The 16,996-nt window shown below is 32.7% G+C and overlaps 1 non-coding gene across 1 annotated transcript; it reads right to left on the bottom strand.

The window, feature by feature from the left end:
- Window positions 1–7,295: 7,295 nt before the first annotated feature.
- Window positions 7,296–7,367, bottom strand: TRNAM-CAU (transfer RNA methionine (anticodon CAU)). The gene has a single exon. It is a non-coding gene; the product is annotated as a tRNA-Met (tRNA).
- Window positions 7,368–16,996: the final 9,629 nt, after the last annotated feature.

Below are 16,996 nucleotides of genomic sequence, written 5' to 3'. Positions count from 1 at the left end.
GGTTTTCAATCAGTGCTAAAAGCAATAGCCAAAAGATTTCCGCCGAAAAAATAATTCTGCAACTTATTCAAATTCGAAACCGGAAGGGTTTAATTGCTATTTTATATTTTAAAACAAAATAATATAAAAAACTGTATTAAAAATTATCTGTAATTAATAAATGTACATTTTCTTTCTATTCATACTTTTTTACTCAAACTTACAAATAGCGCCAACCTGGTTGCGATAATACGTAAGTACCTTAATTTCATTCGTGACAGACCACTTGTAGGTTGTTTAAAATACTGGTGCTGACTATGGAACTTTAATATTACCCTCTAAAATTTTAATTTAGTTTAGTAACGGAAAACTTCCGTAGTGATTTTTAGAGCTTCTTCCAGCGATAAAACAATTTTTAAAATCCAGAAACGAAACTTATGAAGAACTTAGTGATCATAGCTGGTTGTCTGATCTACCCTTTCTTACAGACATAACAACCAAAAAGAATAAAGTAAATCTTAAACTCCATAGCAAAGAAAAGACTGTTATTGAATTATTAGGAAGTTCAAACACGTTTAAATCAAAATTAAATTTGCGGAACATGTGTAACATTTTTCAAAAATGAAAAGAATATAATTTTTGAATAATAATGAATAAATTTTGTAACATTCTTAACTTTTAAATGTTACTTTTACCTGTAATGAAATGTAACATTTACCACATCACAGATTTGGAGAACTACATCAAGAAATATAAGAAAATCGAAACAATTAAATATTCTGAAAAATCTCCTCGAACTTACACATAATTTCAAAATTAAATTTTCTGATTTTCGTAAATTTTAAGCCATTGCTTCATACATTTCAAATCCATTTGCTGATACTGTTTCTGAAATATCGCAAAAGATGTCAGGTAAAATTTCTACTAACCTAGAAATGGAAATAATTAGTTTTCAATATGATCTACAATTAAAAACTAGAATGTCCCAAACAAACTTTTGAATATTCGTAGATGAGAAAAAATATCCGCTTTTAAAAGAAATTGTCTGCTTGAACTTCACTCTCCTGGGTGACGATAAAGTCGCCATTCCATGGATATCTGCTTCGATTGTGTAAACGTAAGCCCCCAGGTTTCTTTGCCTGTGACAATATGGTTTAAAAAATCATTGCCTGCCTCACTGTACCGCTGAAGAAAAGTTAAAGCACTACCTAAAGGTTTGGTTTTGTGCACCTCTGTTAATATTTTCAGTACCTAGCGTACACAAGTGATCGCTCACAATTTCATACAGAACACTGTATGAAACCCGGGGAAAGTCGTCAGATAAATGACGAAATCGTAAAACTTTTGTTTTGTTTCACTCGTTCGTCAATTTTCTGCACCAAATCTTCAGTAATGACAAGAGGTCGCCCACTTCGTTCATCATCATGAACATTCGTGCGGCCATGCTGTAACCCATTTCTGTACCATTTCAACGCTGATCTTTTTCTCAGGACACGTCACTAACCCGAGATAAATTTCAGCCGCTTTCTCATCTGTAGCAGAACGAAACTGAAAGAAAACGAATCACGGATCGTAATTCACAGTCGGCGGGATTCTCAATCCGCGGTGTCATTTTTAAATGCTCAAAAATAATTGTTAACACGGTCGAAAGTTTCTGTAATGGCGCCAATGGCCTGCCGATCGCGACTGCGCAGAAAATGAATACGCATATAATTCAAACTTTAAACACATCGATCAATTTTTGTTGAAAAGGAGCCAAGCGTTTTGTGTTCGGTGTTGCTGGAGCTCGGCTTCTTGAGATAGCACCTTCCCGTGTCCACTGCTGCCAAAGCGCATGCACAGTTAACTAGCATTGCGAAAAGAAAATCCACCTTCACGTGACCCTATTACAGGCGCCTTGTTCAAACTCACTAAACTGCCGATACTGCTCTTTTCGTCTCCAAAAAGGCATTCTTGATCTAAATCTCGCTCACAACGCACAGTCCTGAGAATACAAAATCTGATGTGTACACCACGTGACTTCCTTGTACGGAATATTAAATTTTACGCATTTGTTTCTAAATTTCATTTAAACTTATTTCCTCGAATTTCATTAAAGACATATTTCTCATTCAATTATTCGGTTCTCACATCCCGACAAGGCAAAAATACATAAAATCTCAAGATATCTTTATTAAAAATTTAAAAATATAAAACACCAAATGAAGTTTAAAAAAAATAAAATTAAAAAAAAAATTACGATTCAAATTAGGAGTTTCTGCGCAAAAACAAGCAATTCGGCCAACGGGCGAGAAGGCAGACTTTTCGGTGCACAAAACTGAAAGTTTACTTTTGGTCCTCTTCGGCAAAAAGACACTGATGGTGCAGAAACTGTATTCATTATTAAGTTTCAAATGTAAACAAATATAGCTGCTATGGTAAAAAAATTAGCCCTAGCCACACTTGGCAACTTTTATATTGTTGATAATTCTACACTTATTGCATGCAGATTAACTAAAGGCATAAAAACCTTAACTGGAAGATAAGAATAACATAATTTAATCATCTTTAAAGCAAAAAGTGCACAATTTAACAACATAGAAGAATAAAAAAACTGAGCTCACAGAGCCAAGTAACAGAGTGGGTATATATAGTTCATAAATTTGGTGCGGCCAATTGCAAACAAAAAGGGAGCTGCACAACTCGTTTTTAAGTTATGCGAGATACATACATACATAAATTCATACATACATACATACATACAATCATACATACATACATACATACGTACATACGTACTTAAAGACTTCACGAAAATGTCTCTTCTGGATCCATTTTATAGCCTTTTTTGCAACCCATTTTGAGAAAAATATTCCTTTATTCTGTCCTTAGGTACACGTCTCCCGTAAAAACATCATTGTATTGCATTTGATAGCGGTCAAAATGGAAATTTTCATTGAAATATGAGACCCGAAAATTTTCGCGATTACAATACTTCCTTTACTTCGTGCAAGGAAGTAAAAAGGAGACATCAATACTTTGATAAGGAAGTATTTACTCAGGATTTCTATTGCTTAAGCAGTACTTTCCCGTAACCTGATGTAGATCCACAATGGGCCTAGTGATGAAAAATGCCTGATGGAATCCCTATAGCGACAGATCATGATATAGAAGTAAAAAAGACACTTTGTCCCTCAAGTCCGTAACGTGAAAAGATAACTGCAGATCTTGCGCAGAAGCCTAATCTTCAAAGCTAAAAAATCTGATGTGGACACCACATGACTTCCTTGTACGGAATACTACCTTGTAGGAATGACTTCCTTGTACGGAATATTAAATTATACGCATTTTTTTCTTGAATTTCATTTAAATTGATTGGATTGAATTAAATCTACTTTGTCGACAGCGCATAAACCACAATAGAATAAATGCAATCTTTAAAATTCACTATATTTGTTTACTATAACGACACTCTGAATGCACAAAATTTATATCATTTGAAGAATTATCTTATCGTTGCCACATGTTCTATTCAAATACTACAATAAAGCTAGAACGATGTATGAAAGAAATTAAGCAAACAAAACAGAAAAGAAACAGTTTTTCACAGACGATTTAGTATTTCTCATTCAATTAATTCAGTTCTCACTTCGCGGCAAGGCAAAAATACATAAAAACTCAAAATATCCGTATTAAAAATTACGAAGTAAATCTTAAACACTTATTTCCTCGAAAAAAATTCCAGAAAGGATTAAGCATGATTTAATTCGCAATAATAAATGAAGGCGTTATCTTTGTTGTTGCGAAGCTTAGTCTCTCTAGATTGGCAACAAATCTACAATTCTGCTGTTTCAGATGTAAACAAATATGTCCGCCATGTTATTTAAAACTTAACCGCACTTAAACAGCTTTTAAATTGTTGATAATTGTACAAATATTGCTTCCAGAATTACGAAAGGCATAAAAACCTTAACCGGAAGATAAAAACAACATAATTCAATCATTTTTAAATCAAAAAATGCACAATTTACAAACATATAAGAGTAAAGAAACTGAGATCACTGTACCGAGTAACAGAGTGGATATATATATATATTTATATACGTTTGGTGAGGCCGATTGCAACCAAAATACGAGGTGCCCATCTACGTTATAACAGTCCTATATACGAAATTTCAACGTTCTGAGGCTACTCCTTTTCGAGTTATGTGAGATACGTACGTACGCACGTACGTACATACGTTCGTACAGACGCCACGAAAAATTCTCTTCAGAATTCATTTTAAAGCAGTTTTATCATTTTTTTGGAGGAAAAGAGTATTTTATTCTGTCCTTACGTACAGATATCACGCAAAAACATCGTTAAATTGCATTCGATAGCGGTCAAAATGGATATTTTCGTTGAAATATGCTGCCTGAAACTTTTCGCGATTACAATACTTCCTCTTTACTTCGTACAAGGAAGTAAAAATACAAAAAGTCAAAATTGCTAGTTTTTAAAAGTCTTAAAAGTAAGTAACGGCTTAGGGAGAATGGAAGAAGCTAGAAAAGTAATCGAAGTCCAGAGGAAAAGTTTTTGCACGGGGCGGGACCCGAACGCACTAAAGAACAAGAAGTTTATATTACCTATTTAAAGCAAACGTGATTTTCATATTCATGGTAAAGCTACTAGCGCCACACTTGCTTGTCTGGTACAAAATTTAAATAGACGTCATCTTTCATATGGGCAAACATGCCTTCTGAATTTTGTTTGTCTAACACAACTCCTTCTTCGTGTTTGGATTTCAGTGTTCCATCAGTGTATGTAGAATTGTTTGATATTAGCCTATTGCAAATCAATACAGTCTCCTACAGACTTAAATTGCAAGCTAATACATTGCCGGGGGAAGGGGGGAATTATATGATTCAGATTTTGCTTAGTAGATGGCGCCAGCTGTTAATAACCTTTCAACCAATCTAAATTGTAGGTTAGTCTTGGAAAGTATTTGAGGGGCAAGTTTGAACTGAAATGTAGATTTTTCTTTGAATTTGAGCTTTTTGTCTCTTACATTCAAAACACGGCTAATTCGGATATTAAAAAAATGCTTGTTTATAGATTATTTTAAAAGGGGAATTATTTATGTATCGCTTAAAGATCGTTAAAAAAAATCAAAGGGTAATTAATACTTTGTCTTTTTTGGCAGATTTTTCGAAACAAATTTTTATCAGTACTTGAATCCTAAATGGATTTACAATTTTTTAAATTATTAAAAGCTTCATGTTTGCATAGCAAATGAATGGAAATATTAACTTCCTCTCTTGCACAAGAAAATGCCCTTTTATGTACTAATATCGCAAGGAATTTACCATTCTTTAATTACATAAAACTCATTTGTATTCGAAAGATCTACAAAATCAAATTCATTATTTTGTTGAAAGACAGATACTTTTTTACTTCCTCGTACTGAGGAAAAAAGGAAGCATTTTAATAGCGAAAAATTGTGGGTGTCATAATTTGAAAAGAAAAATCCATTTTCACCGTTCCCGAACCCGTTCGGACGAGTTTTTTGGGTGCCATCTGTACGTCCAGACAAAAAAGAATTTAAAATGAATTCAAAAAGGATTTTTAGTGTAACATCTGTATGTACGTATGTATGTATGTATCTAGCGTAACTTTAAAACTATTAGTTGTGGAACGTTGGAATATTGTATACCGGACTGCTATCGTATCTTTAGTTGTGTTATCTTTTTTTTTTTTTTTTTTTTTTTTTTTTTTTTTGTTATTGTTGTTGGAATCGGCAGCACAGCACCAGAGGTGTGTGTGTATATATATATATAAAGAAAACCGTCTTAAAAGTCCTTATCCGGCTTTTATTTTCTCAGTGGTTGGTCGTAGTCAGGTACTCATAATTACAGAAGTGTTTTAAATGACGATATTGACGGTTATATTTAATCTCAAAATTTGCAATTTTTAATGTCATTTTCAATTTGCATTGAGGTATCGATTAATTAAATTATAATAATTCAGGGAAACAAGTTTAAATGAAGTATAGTAAAAATCATGAGTGTTTTAAATGGCGCAAATATTCATGTTTTGGTCAGGTCAAATTAAAAAGGGGGGGGGAAAGGAAAAAAAAAAATTGGGCAGATAATGAAATCTAACTTTAAATGTGGTGTCCCGATTCCTATATTTGTATTTGGAAAGTTTTATGCACGTTATGAAAAAAAAAAAAAATCAAGAAATTTGACACCAGTGTATCTAATATCAAAATTTGCTATTTTTGATGTCATTTTCAACTTGCCTGGAGATATTGGCTAATTAAATTAAAATAATTCAAGAAAATAACTGAAGGGCAGCAAAAAATGTGTGTGATATAATAAGCCCTACAATGAAGTCATGCCGCGTCTACATCTGATTTTTTTTAAATATAAAACAAATGCGAATTATAATATAACAATAAGTAATATTTAACGAAAATTAATTCGCACTAAGCTTGCATTTAAAATGAATATTCACTAACTGTAATTTACCACTAACCAATTACATATATGAAATATCTCTTTAGAAATGCCTGGTTAATATATCTGATTTTCTACTACAGAATAATTATGCCCTAAACTTATTTATTTATTTTAATGATTTATTAATTTACGATTACTGTAGTTATTATTATAATTAATATTTTATTCCTTATTTTATTTATACTCAGCATAAGAATGTCTGATGATCTTAAACACAGTGTTTCTTAAATTCAGATTTTTTTTTTCATGGCTGTTGTTTCCAAGTACGGCAGATTCATCAAAGACAAATACAATGCGAAATAATAATGGTATAATTTATTTGATAATATTAAGTTCCTTAATGATAAGTGAGATATTAGTAACTTAATGCTAAAATATTGCAAAAAAGATTAATTTTTCTTATTTATATTAGAAAACAATTTCGCTACATTTAGATTAAATTTATAATGAGAAGACAAGATGCAATTTTACTGACAGGCACACATAACTAAAAATTTCGGATTTCAACAATAACATCGCGCAATACTTTTTTAATCAGTTGAATCGTTATTGAAAAATATAAGAAGAAATCATAAAAGCATACGAATAAGTCTAATAACTAAAACGTAATTTGAATTGTGTGACTTGATTAGCTAATTATCTTAATACTGAAAACGAGCCTGACAGTTTCTTCACGGAGGCCGCTGCGGTAGAAGGAAAAAGAAAAAAATAGGATATGATATATATTAGACATATTTATTTATATCGGTGTTATTTCGTACACATATACTTATACCTAGAAGAAATAATCCCGTAGAGTCCTTATAGGACCGTGCAAGGAGGCTTAAAAAATCTACTAGCAGAGCGTGGTTTCGATCCACGGACCTCTGGGTTATGGGCCCAGCACGCTTCCACTGCGCCACTCTGCTCTCACGAATGATAGCAAAATAGCACCTATCAAGAAAATTCCCATTTTCTATTGTGGTTCGTTGCTATGACGACGATATCAGCTTCCAAGAAAGGCTTCCGATGAAAACGGAACACATACGTGGCAGGAAAATTTGCTCAAAAGATCATTTCCTCGCACTCCGTCTTTCCTTGATCAGAATATGCACTGTGTAGTAGGGCTTCTCCAATATGCATTTTTCCCTCTGTCTAAATTATTTTTTTTATTTTAGTTTTTTTTTTTTTTTTTTTTTTTTTTTTTTTTTAGCCCAAAGGGGCAGTTTGCCCAGAAAGGCATCGTTTTGGCTTTGGCCTTCGTTTTGGCAATTTGCATTGATTCATTACAAACGGCGAATCACTTTTTAAATTGTTGCCACCAAATATTACAGCCCTGTATTATAGTTAAAGAAATTAAATATTGAAGAATCTGCTCAAATGTATGTATGTTTCTCTCACTGTGATAAAACAGCGGTACCTAGAGCCATCAAATTTTGAATAACGTACACGTCTCCACCCGAATATGGGCATCTGGAAGCCCAAATTTGGAATTCGTTTTATTATCTATTTCATATTTTGTAAAGCATTTATAAGACTTGTGATTAAGACACTCAACGATTTCAAAGCGAGCAATGAAAACACTGTATCGAGGGGGAAAAAAGACCATTTTTATCTCTAACACTCGAGACTGTGTCTCGAAAATTCTGCAGATATGCTCTTTTAAATATTTTGTGATATTGCTGTTGGATTGAATTTTAGGATTTAATTGCGAAGAACATGATATTTAATAAATAAAGGTGACACACAAAACGTTAATAAACGCCCCTTTGGGCGTAGTATAAAATATATGCTTTTTATTTTTTTATTTTTATTCTTATTTTATTTTATTTTATTTTTATTAAGTATTTCCCACAATAATATTGGAAAACGGTTATCATTTTAGGGATGACTGTTTTATCGATTTTTTTATTTATAACCAGGAGAAATTTTATATTTATACAATTAATGTAGACTGTACAAAATGGCGGTTGTATCCGAATCTAATAATTAATCTAAATCTAATAAGATTCATCGCATCCAATTCTATATGATGTGGTTAGATAATAACTTGTAACTTACTAGAATAGATCATAATCTAGTTTTAAAAGGAATGTTTTAGTAATATCACAAGCAAATTTAATTTCAAATAAAAGTAGTCCAGATAAATCTAATATCTAGCCTCCAAACTGCATCTAAAATACAAATCGAAAAATCGAAAGAACATTCTTTTTCTACTCTCGCCATTCATCGTTTACCGAAATCGAATGAACTTTAATTATTTATAGCGTTGCCATATAAATCATATTTGTATTCACAGCAAATGCATTTTGCGTTTGGAGAACCAAATACATTTACAAGCCCAAAGATACCAATCAATTTATACACATGCTCCTGTTAATAAAAGCCTCTACATGCTGCGGTTAATACATGCTCCGGTTAATAAAAGCCCTGCAGTGACTGATGCCCTATTCTCCATATCAGGAGGCAGGGAAGGGATAAAGTCAAAGGAACGAGAGAGAGATTCATTAACCAACTCAGCTTGCTATAAACCCAAGGCCTCAATCTATGAATGCAAATTTTTTTTTAATGAACTCTCTCTTAACCCCTCCCCCCGATGCTGAACCCGCAATCCGGGCGCTCGTCAAGCTTCGGACGCACGGAGACCACAATAGGGAAAGGCAACTCTGTTATTGGTAGCTACGCTACTCACTCGGTTAACCGAAGCCACTACGTTCCTGGACAGTAAGCTGCCCTTTCTAGCAGTAGAAACCAGATTCGTGTATTTTATGCCCCCAGAACCGAGGCTATTTGAGTACAAATCTCAACTCTAAAACAAAAGATCCCAGGCAGAAAGTATATAAACTTACCCCAAAATTATGCGTGTGTAACCCTCAGCCCCCAAGGAAAAATAGGCAGATTATTAAAGAAACTTTTTGAAAATTGCCTTAATTCGTAAAAAACTAGGAAGAAAACAAAAACGACAAATTGACTCTTTGTGACGTCAGTAGAACTGCCAAGAAGTTAGTTCTTCAGACTTTGGTCTTAAAAAAAGCCAACGAAAAATCTTAAAATGGAGGGTTGTTTTCTCTAAAAACTATAATTAACGTGATCTTAATTAAATTCCTTTTTGTTAACAAAGATCTCCTCCGGAAATTCCAAATTCTGAGAAATACTTCCAAATTCTTAATTAGAATTCTAAAAATTCCCTTCGAGAACGAAAAACATGCCAATGAAAAATTTAAAATTCAGAAAAAAAAAAAAGGGGGGGGGGCAGTTTTAGATTCGCTTAGAATCTGATGAAATTTATTTATTTCGATCAGATACAAATTATTGTTCTTCAGGAGCTCAAAACCTTTTGCAAAGATGGGGGGGGGGGAACGACAGTCATTTTACGTAAAAACTAGTGGACGGAGCAAAGCAAAACTAAATGTAGCGACATCTGTCAAGCAAAACGGCAATGAAACGCGAAAGGCCAACTGATTTGCTGCTGTTAAGTGAGAGATTTGCCATTTTTGATGTCCTTTTTAATTTGCTTTGAGGGACTGGTTAATTAAGTTAGAATAATTCGTGGAAACAAGTTTAAATGAAGTGCAGCAAAAATTAGTTACGTTAGAATAATTCACAGGTAATTGAGTTAGAATAAGTCGTAAAAACAAGTTTAAATGAAGTGCAGCAAAATTACAGAAGTGTTTGAAACAACGAAAATTGGCAATGTCATGTTAAAAAAAAAATATTCCGGACAAATAACGAAATCTAACTTTTAATGCGGTCTCCCGTTTTGTGTACTTATATTTGGGTAATTTTTATACTCGTTATGTAAAAATAAAATCGCAAGAAGTTTAACCCCTGAACGATATTTACCAACTATTTCGAGATACACCAAGCGTGTATATGAACGTTAAAATTCACTGGAGGATGTTTACATTTGCTCTAGATTTCTTTCACAGTAACAACTGTATACTTTTTTCTTTGTCTTTTCCCTTTTTTCATGTAGCGCTGTTTGATAAAAATATAAAATAAAAATTTTATGATATCAAAAGATTTAACTTTTATAATTAGGTTTGATAAAATTAAGTAACGAATTTTAAGACATTTAAATTATTTTGGGGAATGTTATAAAGGTCAATTACGCTGATTCGCTTTTCCATTTTCGAAGGATTTTTCTTTTTTTTTCCCCAATTTTCCATCAGAATGTATTATTATATCATATCGTATTTTTACGTTTCTGTGTATTAATTATTACATTGCTTCGCAATAAGAAAATCTGGCTTTGTTTTATAATCAGTAAATGAGTATTAATTTAGAAATATTTTGGTTTATATTGATTACCAACTGATTTATTTATTTTGTTTCTTATCATATTAGTTCCAGATTTCAATCTGGAATAAATGTTGTTGAACGTATATATTACGCCATGGCTGACTCCAAATTTTAACAAGCTTTGAATGAGAGATAATTTACATGATTCTGTTTAACTTGTTGCAGTTGTTATGTAGTTGAGGCCCACCAGCGGCCGAGCGGTAAAGTCGCTGAACACTGGTAGTTCGGTCCGAGGTTCGAATCCCGCGAATGGGCTGGCTGCGTGGGCGTTTTCGTAGTTTTCCCCATGTGTAACGTGTATACGAGCCAGTTTCCCTTAGAAAGTCCTCCACGAAAGGCATCCCTCCCTTTAGGCAGATAGCCCCCGAGGCTTTGCCATAATCACACACACATGTTATGTAGTTGAGGACGTGGACTTCTGTATTTTTCGCAAATAAAAAACATTTAACAATATGATATAATATAATACAATATACTATAATTTAATTTAATAAAAAAGACTTGAAAGTTTTCAGATTTTAAATTACGTCCAAAGGGGCTTTTTTTAACGTTTTCTGTGTTACCTTTATTTAATAAATATCATGTTCTTTGCACTTCAAATTCAGTTCAACAGCAATGTCGCAAAATAATTTTAAAATGAGCATATCTTTAGAATTTCCGATACACAGTTCCGCGAGATGGAGATAAAAAGGTCCCCCCCCCCGGGAGAGTGTTGCCATTGCTCGCTTTTAAATCGTTCGGTTTGTTAATTAAAAATTTGTTAAAGTTTTACAAAATATGAAATCGATAATAAAACAAATTCCAAATTTTAAATTTGGGCTTTCAGATGCCCATATTCGCAGTAGGATTACGTCATTCAAAATTGGATAGCTCTAGGTATCGTATTTTATCACAGTGCGAGAAATATACATACATTTATACAGATTCTTCATTATTTAATTTTTTCAAATATAATGCAGGGCGATAGTATTTGGTGGCAACGATTTGAAAAGTGATACGCTGTTTATAGAGTTCCGACACAAAATCGCAAAACGAAGACAATAGTCCTTCAGGGATAAAGCCCCTTTGGGCTAATAATAAGTAATTGCATTTCTCTGAACAGACTCGTAGATTTTTAAATACTATTTCTAAAGCATTGTATTGTTTGTTATTGGGAGTGCAAATGAAATTTTGCTCACGAAAAGCGGAGACATCCTAACACTAATCTGTGAGCTTTAATTCAGATGCTCAATAAATCTTGTAGTAGAAAGAATTGAAAAAAACTAAAATCATGAACTAGCATCTATAAGCACACATTTATACTTTTATGTAAATATGTATTTAGTAATTTGTAATTTTATGTTAATTCAATATTTTTGTTTTACTAAAGAAAATGAAATGCTAATGGATTTGGATTATTTCATGAAGCCTCTTTATTCAAACCAACGGCCTGAGCAGCGAATACAGATAAGCACTGTTGAATTATTTTGATATCGTATTGTTGAAGATTTTGTATGATATAATACAGCTTCCCTGATCATTAATTGGATTTCGTGCTGGTCGTAAAAAAAGGCAACAATAACAGGAGCCTGATTTGAATACAATCGAAAGTATAATAAATATATCTCAAAACACTTTGTCGATTGCTTGAAGAATAGCTTGTAAAATATGAAAACAAAAGAGTTACTGTTTCAAATTTTGAAGTTTGGACAAATAAAAGGACTATTTCTGTTATCATTTTTAAAATTAGCATCGGTAGATATTACAAAAGCGCTTATGAATTACAAATGCCTTTTTATAAGTGTTTTTTTACTTCCTTGTACGAAGTAAAAAGGAAGTATTGTAATCGCGAAACGTTTCAGGCAGCATATTTCAACGAAAATATCCATTTTGACCGCTATCGAATGCAATTTAACGATGTTTTTGCGTGGTATCTGTACGTAAGGACAGAATAAAATACTCTTTTCCTTCAAAAAAATTATAAAACTGTTTAAAATTAATTCTGAAGAGAATTTTTCGTGGCGTCTGTACGAACGTATGTACACTGCTCAAAAAAAAAAAAAAAAAAAAAAAAAAAAAAAAAAAAAAAAAATGGGACAGTCCTATATCTCCCGATCTACTGGGCCGATTGACAAAATTCAAATTGCGTTCTTCATGTCTCGAAAGCGCGACTTAGGATATATATTAGTTTTTTATATAGCACTATTCTAACATAGGTATTTTGACACAAAATCGGACTTTTTCTGAAATAACATACCAATTTTTTTACATATTTCGATTCTACTACTCAAATTACACCTAAATATGAAATTTTGTAAAATTTGGAGCAAAATTTACGGAGAAATTCAAAAATTTATGTTGGCACTTTTTTGTCAGTTTGCGCCAAGAATAGTTCACTTGGCGAACTTCTTAATATATGGCAACCTAGTTTCCTTTCCTGTGAGCGGAAAAAAGTCACTATCGTTCCTTTTTTCCAAATAATATTCTTTATATTATATTTTTAATTATAACTTATTATTTTAAGTAATTTTTTCTTTTTCGAATTTCATTTTAATTGTTTAAGTTGCATGGTTTTTTTTTTTTCGAACAACTATTTTAAAAATTTCTACTTACCTATTCGAACTGCGTAAATAAAGGTGCAGCATTTATTTTTTTTCAAATAGTTTTCTTTATATATATTTTTTGTCATAGTTATTATTTTAGGTAATTTTTAAATTCTTAACTTTTATTTTAATTGTTTGTGTTGCATTGTCTCTTCAGATAATTGTTTTAAAATTTTCTATTTATTCCTTCGAATTGAGCATTTTATATATATTTATTAATATAAATTTTCCAGAATTTGATTTTATTTATTTGAACTGCGTTTCTTTCGGAGGAATACTTTGTAACCCAGACTACGGTGCGTTTGAAAACTGCATATATTAAAAGAGAAAATACAGTAAAGCACAGTTAACACGCCTTTCAATGTTTCGTTCAAAAAAGATATATATAAATAAGAGAGACATTTAACTTAGGATTGCGACATTTTAACTTAGGATGACTTGCATACACTGCTTTAAGCAGTTTTATCATTGTGCGAATTGCTTTACACAATTTTATCCTACATTTGGCTTCTTAAATGTTATTCATATTTTAGTCAAATATTTTATTTTTGAAATCGTAAAAATCAAATATCATAAGATTAAAAAGTTTTAAATTTAAAAAAAAAATACAAATGCTAAATTTTACCGTAAAATGTATTTTTTCTTCTCTTTTTCTTCAGGCATTCTATTTTATTCTTGCTCTTTTTCTTCATTCTACTTTATTCTTGCTCTTTTTCTTTAGGCATTCCGCAAGTATATTAAAAAATATCCAATTTTCGAAATATCTTGATATTTCTGGCAATCATTTTAAATAAAGTTATCGCCTTCCATTTCATAAAGGCCCACAAACGGCCGAGCGGTAAAGTCGCTGAACACTGATAGTTCACTCCGGTGTTCGAATCCCGGTAAACAGGCTGGTTGCATGGGCGTTTTCGTGGATATTCTCATGTGTACCGTGTATGCCAGCTGATTTCCCTTAGAAAGTTCTTCACAAAAGCATCCTTCCTTTTAGGCAGATAGCCCTGCTTTGACGTAACTTAATAATTCAATTCAATCCATTTCATCAATATTTGGTCAGAGCTTTTATCAGTCTTTAGAGGCTAATCATTTTGAAGGTATGAGATGAAAGGAAAGACTGGTTTCATCAAGAGGTTTTGGTTTATTTAATTATGACAAAGCACACTAGGGCTATCTGCCTAAGGGGAGGGATGCCTTCGTGGAGGACTTTCTAAGGGGAACTGGCTGGCATACACGTTGCACATGGGAAAAACCACGAAAGTGCCCAAGCAGCCATCCCGTTCGCGGGATTCGGACCTCGGACAGAACTACCTGCGTTCAGTGACTTTATCGCTCGGCCGCTGTTTCATCAGGAGGAAAAAAAAAAAAAACATCTTTAGGTGACATCCACATACATCACTGGATAAACTCCTGAATCTTCAAATAATTCGAATGAGAAAATCATGGGATTCTCCATTTATGATACGATATGATGTTCTATAACGTAATTTAAATTTATACAACCATATAGTCTAAACCATATTGTCTTTTCTGTTAACCACAAGCTCAATTAATGGTATTTGCTGGTGTACACGTCCAAGTGTTTTTTCTTTGAACACCTAAATTCATTGAAGTATCCTGAAAGTATCTTCAAAAGCGTCCAACTTTTTGAAACATCTTGGTATGTCTGAGAGCCAAATTTCCCTTCAAATTTTTACTTACTTTTCTCCCTAATTTTCTTCTTTCCTTCTACAGTTATTTTCAGTGCACACACAAGAAAATTAAGATTTTTCGATTGCTAGATTTCCATATATTTTGCTTTCTTGTCAATTTTTTAAAATATCAATTACATGAATTGCGTTTCAGCTGAAGACAGCTTTTCATTTTCTAGTCATTTTAACTATAAATAAAAAAAAGCGAAGTCCAAAGGATAAATATTTTAATTAAAAGATTTTTGCTAAATGACAAAGAAATAAAACAGTCCAGCAGGGTTAATTCTGTACCACCGAGTAACCCGATTCTTATATCGGCTGAAACAATCTAAATCATATTAAAGATCATGTTTTTTATACAATCTATAACGCGAGAGAAAAATTAGCTTCTTAAAACATTCTTTCTAAAAGGATTAATATAAAAGATTATATTTATATATATATTTTTAAAGCTGGGACTTGAACCAAACTGTAAAATTTTTAAAGTTTAATTTACATGGTGGTTATAATTAAAGTTCCAATTTGAAATGGTCATAAAAGGAAAACTACCGTACCAAATGTCATCAAACTTGGGAATCGTGTAAAGGAGGTTATGAGAATTTATTTTCAGCGAGGAAAAAAAATAGTTAAAAAAACTCATCACCAGGGGAAAAATGACGCTGTATACAAGATTCTTAAATGAAATAAGACACGAAAACATCTGTTTAAAATGTGTTTAATATTTTCCGAAACGTGTTACAAAGCATGTTCAATGTAGCGTCTAGCATTTTCCGAAAGCAAGTTAAATCCTGTTACTGCATTCTCAACAGCAGCTCTTAGCATATCGGGAGGAATGTTACGGACATGTCAGTGTTTAACATTTTTCATTTCTGCCAAATTGTTTAGATTATCACCATAAACAGTGCTTTTGAGAAAACCCCATAGCTAAAAGTCACAGAGGTTGAGGTCTGGTGGGAAGAGGGGAAGTGTTGGCGTATAAGACGTTCATTCGTGAAATGTTGCCTAAGTAATTGTGCGACACACGTGAGGTGGGGCCCAGCCGTGCATAAAAATCGTAGATCTAAAATGCCACGTTACTGCAGTTCATGTATCACGAAACATTTTAACATTGACTCTAAATGAGCTGCAATCACAGTAGTCCAGCTGTCGACTGTTCTTCAGAGAAAAATGGTTCAGTTATAAAACTAGCTGTCATTCCACACCAAACGGTGTGGAATGACTGCTATGCAATCGAATGCAGTAGGAGAATGCAATGGAACTAGATAGATAACATGAGGGATTTTTTTGGCAAGCGTTTTGAATCAGTATCTTCATGTTTTAGGGCCGAATTCAGGCTTCAAAAATGACAAATTAGCGATCTCTAAGAAAACGATTTCCAGATTGTACGCACTTGTGCGAGTGATTTGCGATCACACATTTTCTAATCGCTAATTCGTGGTTTTCACGGACGAATTTCTCACTTACATGGATGGCGCACTCGACTTTTATCGAATTTAACGCCTTTAAATGGTAATTTTCTTACTTCAAAATTTCTTAAGGGTATGCAACATATTAAACCCGTGTAACAAAAGGTTAAGTTAGATTCCGACCCATATCTCGTTTAAAAATATTGCATACAGCGCCATTTTCTCCCTGGTGGTGAGTTTTGGAACTTCCCTTTTTTCGCGGAAAATAAATTCCTATGATCTCTTTTACACGATTACCAGGTTTGATAACATTTGATCCAGTAGTTTTTGTTTTATGACCGTTTCAATGTGGAACTTTAATTATAAACACCCTGTATATTATTAAATTTTAATTTGAAGCTATGCGTTATATGTATACCATGCGTAAGATTTCCGCTTTTATAGAAAAAATAAAGAATCGAAGCAAATATACTTAGGATAATGGAACAAAACTGAAAAAAATTCCCCTCCCTCCGAAAATAAAATATTGAAACTTCGACCTTCAATTTATTAGATTATCGAAATATTTAATATGACCTAT

Source organism: Stegodyphus dumicola, chromosome 5 (assembly GCF_044657685.1).
Source record: "Stegodyphus dumicola isolate Sdum_Otavi_A_Nest chromosome 5, ASM4465768v1".
NCBI classification, from domain to species: Eukaryota; Metazoa; Arthropoda; class Arachnida; order Araneae; family Eresidae; genus Stegodyphus; species Stegodyphus dumicola.
This window is presented reverse-complemented; position numbering and strand designations above follow the sequence as displayed.